Below are 6168 nucleotides of genomic sequence, written 5' to 3'. Positions count from 1 at the left end.
TATATATATATATCTTTAATTATCTCTTTCTCGCTTTATACAAAATTGTATCATTTGTGTTTTTATAAAGCGAGAGAGAGAGAGATTTGATATACAAATACAAATGTACTCAATTCAATTGTATGTGAATTCAAATTTATGCACATATACAAACACAATCATTGATACATATACATAGTAGTTACATGTAGACAATTATCTAACCGATATACATATACAAGTTACCTCTCTCGTTCGCCTCTCTCCTCTCTCTCCTAATCTCTCTCACCACTCTAGCCTAACACAGAGAACATATGCATATACAAACGCAATTTCCATATAACCGCCACAATTTTCATACAAATCGTTGTGATTTTTATACAAACCGTTGAACTTTATTCAACTAAGATATTCCATTGCGAAACTATAGATAAATAGCTAATTCAATTTTTATCTTTGCTATTCCTAAAGTTTATTCTATAAACATTATATACATTTTATCGGTACACATTTCGCATGCACTTCATATGGGCCTTGACTGTTGCTTTTCATGAAGAAATCCGTAATTTCCAGGTCCATGTTGTGTTGGCCTGGCAGGAAGCAGCTGAGGCATACCTAACAGGTTTTGGGCCCAATCTGCTATTTTGACCCAATCATCCGTTTGGGTTATATTTGCTTATTTTTGTTTTTTTCCTACAATATTTTCTTGGACGACTTATAATATACCACTAATTTAGGAGCTAATTACTTGGATTCATGCTAGTTTGTAATACTATGAATCTTATCAGATTTGGACTATAGATACATGTACTTGGTGCGTCCAATTACTTGTATGTATCATGAGAGAAAAATTAGGTGTAATTTGTTTTAGATACATTATATCAAAGTGGATTTGCATGTATCTGACTCTCTCATATCTCGCTTGCCACTCTCCTCTCTCACTCGCGTCTCTTCCTGTAACCGGTATCATTCGCATGTATCTTGTGATTATTTTGGTGATTTTTTATGTGAATTCGGCGAGTCATCCTCCCTTACTACAGGTTCTCCCACCGATCCAGTGACACGCCAACTACGCCCCTTCTCTTTCTCCGATTATAAAGACCATGATCTCTTTAATTGTCTTTCATCCTCCTAGACCCCGCCTTTCTCATCCTCTCATTCGCTTCTCTTCTTATTTTAGTGTAACTTGTAGCAAAAATACATGTATCTAGTGTATCTGACTTGAAGTCTGATATGATATTATTAATTAGTGAAATAATATGTGATTATTTCAAATCATATTAATTAGTGAAATAATATGTAATTGTTTCAAACTGTAGAGATAATCAGTAAATATGGTAGGAATGTTTGTCTGATAACGAGCTGATTTTTTTCTATCTTCTTTATACATTTTAGTAGTCATATTTTCTTGATTTTCATATTTTAATCTATCAATTGTCCGGTTTTCCTATCTAAACTATCACCATTTATGTATCAAAATAGATCTAGTTGAGTAGATGATGATAATTCAAGTAAGAAAAAGAAACAACTGACTATTAACCTAATCAGTTTGAGGTATGTTTTAATATATAAATGGTAAAAGTTCAAGTAACAAAAATCTCATATTGATAATTAGATTGTGAGACTCTAAAAAAGTGATAAATCAAATATGTTTTTAACGATTTAACTCGTTGTTTTTCAACCATAGTAATCTTTAAAAATGTGTGATCTATGTTGATCTTGAAATCTAATCATGTATGTTTTCAAAGTCCATGCACGCATCCCAAAAAATCAAGGGAAAAATAAATCAAAACTCTCAACATCTCCAAGAAGTACATACGTGTCTTGAAATAATGTTGAACAACAGAACAAATAACTTAATTCCGTCAAATAATAAAGTACAAAAGTTACATGTAATTGAGAATATGCATATTTTATATACACAAACAAACTTATATAGTTTACTCAAATATTGAACAAGACAATTATTTGACACAGACCACACTACAAAATCGTATAATTAATAGATAAAATTACAAGGGATGAAAACAAACGACTATTATATTTGTTTTTACCTCAAAGAAAACTAATCATGCACGTACTTTTAAAGAATTTGAAAAAGAAATCATTATTAATTATTCTTGTATTTCACGTTCAATGATAGAACTTACATCCTAATAATATATCACCAATGAAAATACAAACCATAGCTTATAACAATAAAACAAAAGTTTGATAAAGTTATGGCACATATGTGGCATTATATTATTGATACAAAGATTGAGACTGGGAATGAGATAGTTTGAACTTTAAATTGTTGTTTTCTTTGATGGGAAAATGTAGTCTCAATTACCTTCTCTTTTTTGTTTTGGTCCTCCAAAGATAAGAAACATATATAGATACAAATAACCTCGTGTGCTTGTCCTCATACAACTTATCCTTGCTATGTGGATCTAATAGTGATTTCAAAATGAATATGACTTCGAACGTACTACCTATATTCGACTCATAATGATTTTACTAAAAAAAAATGTTCAATTTTATTTATCGATCGTAAAAATAAAAATGTCTAGTCGATTACACTTCTTCCTATCAATGCAATATATTGCACTTCCAATCGTCATTGCAATTTAAACATTTTTTACCGAGTGTGATTTTTGCAAATATAATTTCTAGCAATAATAAATATGCACATTAAGGATGTTAATTTTTTTATTAACATTAGCTAATTGCTATTAGATTTAATGTAGCTGTAGGTTTAGCAACATTTATAGAGAGTGCTAAAGTGTAATTATCACTTGTAATTACCTTTAAAAAGAAGAAAAAATTACTTAAAATACACATCTTATTTTACCACAATCTCTAAAATTTACTGTCATTTAAAAAAAAATTCAAAAATTTCCTCTCTGATACATCCCTATCTCCCTCTCGGATACATCCCTCCTTCTCTGATACACCGCTTTCTTTATGGATACATTCCTCCCCTCTTTGGTACATTCCTCCAATATATATCTGGATGTCCTATTTCCTCTCAGATACATCCCTCCGCTCTCAAATACATTCTCTCCTATGTATCTTGGTGTCTGTTGATGTATTCAAAAGTCCAGTGATGTATAAGGTTTCATAAATTTGAAGGACTTCAATAATGTAATTAGCTCTTAACACTATGTGATTTATATAAACTATACTTAAAAACATATTTGACGACAAGTAAACTTCTATCGTTGATTAATTATCACTAAAAACTATTTTTGATGTAGTGATAGATTGTTATTTTAGCTTATATATAGTAGTTGGTTAAAACCATCTCTTATGCTAATATATATAATAACAAAATACCCACAACGTATCTGCTTGTATGTGGGCGAGAATTGAATTGTCATAACTCATAAGCATATTTAAGAAAAAAACTTACCGGTATCAATCAAATAATTACTAGAAATGGTCATATTTGTATATTCTCACAAATTAAATAACCTATATTCAGGAGAAACTATCTAATTACACAAACATAATTTTTATCACATTTACTAATTATTTCTATTATTTGAAATAATTACATGTTGTCATATTAGATTTCAAGTTAAATATGTGTATTTTTGCTACATACACTTTGAAATACAAATACATAGAGAGAGATGAGCGAGATAGAAGAGAGACAAGCAAGAGAGTATGATGTGTATCTTAAAAACATGTGAATCACATTATATACATGTATCTGAGATATTATAAAAATACATAGGGAGAGAGAGAGGCGAGAACAAGATAGAAGGGAGGCGAGCAAGAGAGTTAGTGTATCCCATATAATATATGTGAATCACACTAGATACATGTATCTGGGATATAAGATACATTCTTCAATACAAATGCATATGAGGAGAGACGAGTGAGAGAGGAAAGAGGCAACCGAAAGACAAATATACATGTGAATTATCTATTTGGATACATTTTATCTGAAACAAATTACGTACATCTAATTTTGACCTCACATATCTCAGATTCATATATCAAGACATGTCATATACATATATCTAGACGTGTCATATACATGTATCTGGAGATCGATACTTGACACAAGTTATAATTTCAAAAACTCACAAAAAGTATATAATTTATTCGTAAAGTAATGAAATTTGTGTTGCTTGCCTTTATATTTATCGTTTCTTATTCTACTTTTACAATATATTTATCTTTTTCATTCAACTTTAAATTTACACGAGCCATTATACTTTAAAAAAAGGTTTTATTTAGATTGTAAAAAAATATCACCAACACAATAAGAAACATAACAGAATAACAATAAAAACAAAAGTTTTATAAAGCTATGGCACATTTATGGCATTATATTATTGATTCAAAGATTGAGACTATGGGAATGAGATAGTTTGAACTTTAAATTGTTGTTTTCTTTGATGGGAAAATGTGGTCTCAATTACCTTCTCTTTTTTGTTTTGGTCCTCCAAAGATAAGAAACATATATAGATACAAATAACCTCGTGTGCTTGTCCTCATACAACTTATCCTTGCTATGGGGATTTAGTTATTTCAAAACGAATACGACTTGATCGTATACCTATATTCAACTGATTATAATGATTGATAATTCTATTATAAATAATTTTTAAATTTTATTTCTCCATCGTAAAATATATATGCATATGTCATATGTTATTACATTTTTCCACATCAATGCAATTTAACAATTTCCATATGTTATTATGCTATCTTAATAACACGTGTTGGTTTTAATTTGGACAAGATGAATAATGAAACTTTTGAGCTTTATTTTTTCTATTGGATCGAGCGATGGATATATATTAAAAGAGTTTAAATGAGTCAATATATTTAATTGAGGAAAATCGTGTCATCATATAGAATAATTAAGATGGAAAATGAAGATTTAACGTAATAGAGGAAAATAATTATCTTTTTTAGAATACAAGAATAAATATGGTCCTAAAGTTGAAGAAAGGAACAAATATATATGCTGAAAAATTATGACGGAGCAAATAAAATTTATTTATGAGAGTACAAAGACAAATATAATCTTTTTATGATCAAATAATCGGATAAACCTAGTATCTTTAAAAATTAAACATAATATATATATATATATATATATATATATATATTTATATATTTATATATATACCCCCAAATATTATGAAAATCGTACTCTTACACTCCCTATGAGGTATACTCATAATTAAATACATTCAACTTTAATTATTAAAATATAAGTTAAAACTATAAATAAGATGTTCATACATATTTATTTTTATGAAATATAGACAGAAGATTAATATTTTTATTCACACATTTGATTAAAAAAAGAGAGTGAATATATATTTTGTGAGATATAAATTTTTCAAAACTCGCAATAAGAAATGAATACAAATTACTCTATAAGATATACCTACAATTAGAATAAGTTCCCTAAGATTGTAAACATGTAATTTACAAATATATAGGGATTTCTTATTTTATTTTAGTTTGTTTATTTGTTCTTCCACTTTAAAATTATAGAATATTTAGTGTAAATAACTCAAATTAAATCTTAAAATTAATGTATATGGAGCTACTCAAGATAAGACATTTAATGGGACAAAGCAAGTACTTTTTTTTTTTTAGGATGGAGAAAGAATCTCATGAAAGGTTTAAAAGAAGTATTCTTTTAAAACTTTTTTTCTTCTTCTTTCTTTTTGATTAGTAATGCAAAGGTAGGGATTAAAATTTTAATTCCACTTACTTATTAAAAAAAGTATGATTTGACTGCTAAATTTTTTGTCAACTTTTGCATAAGGAACAAAGGATGTCTTTTTGTCACATTTAATTAATTAGGTCCATAAAATGTCTTTTGAATGATGCTTGATTTGGACCTACCAAATAGTATAACTTTCTTTCCCTTTTGTCAATTTTTTCTTAGATTCCCCTTCATTTCTCATTTTTACACCTCATATATGAACTTTTATTCCAAAAATATAAAATATTTTTCATATATGAACGGAATAATTAGGTATCTAAACTTTAGGAAATTATATATGAAGTACGAAATTACTTTCATAGCAATAAAATTGTTTTTGATTTACGAAAATCTTGTTTGAGATAAGAATAGGGTTGAATATGATGCATAGCTTATAGTTGCATTAGCCATTAGTTATTTCGAGATTATTCTTAATGCAATCTTTGATTTGATGTATTAAACATAAC

This window comes from Solanum pennellii, chromosome 1 (assembly GCF_001406875.1).
Source record: "Solanum pennellii chromosome 1, SPENNV200".
Taxonomy (NCBI): domain Eukaryota; kingdom Viridiplantae; phylum Streptophyta; class Magnoliopsida; order Solanales; family Solanaceae; genus Solanum; species Solanum pennellii.
Note: the sequence above shows the minus strand (reverse complement) of the source record.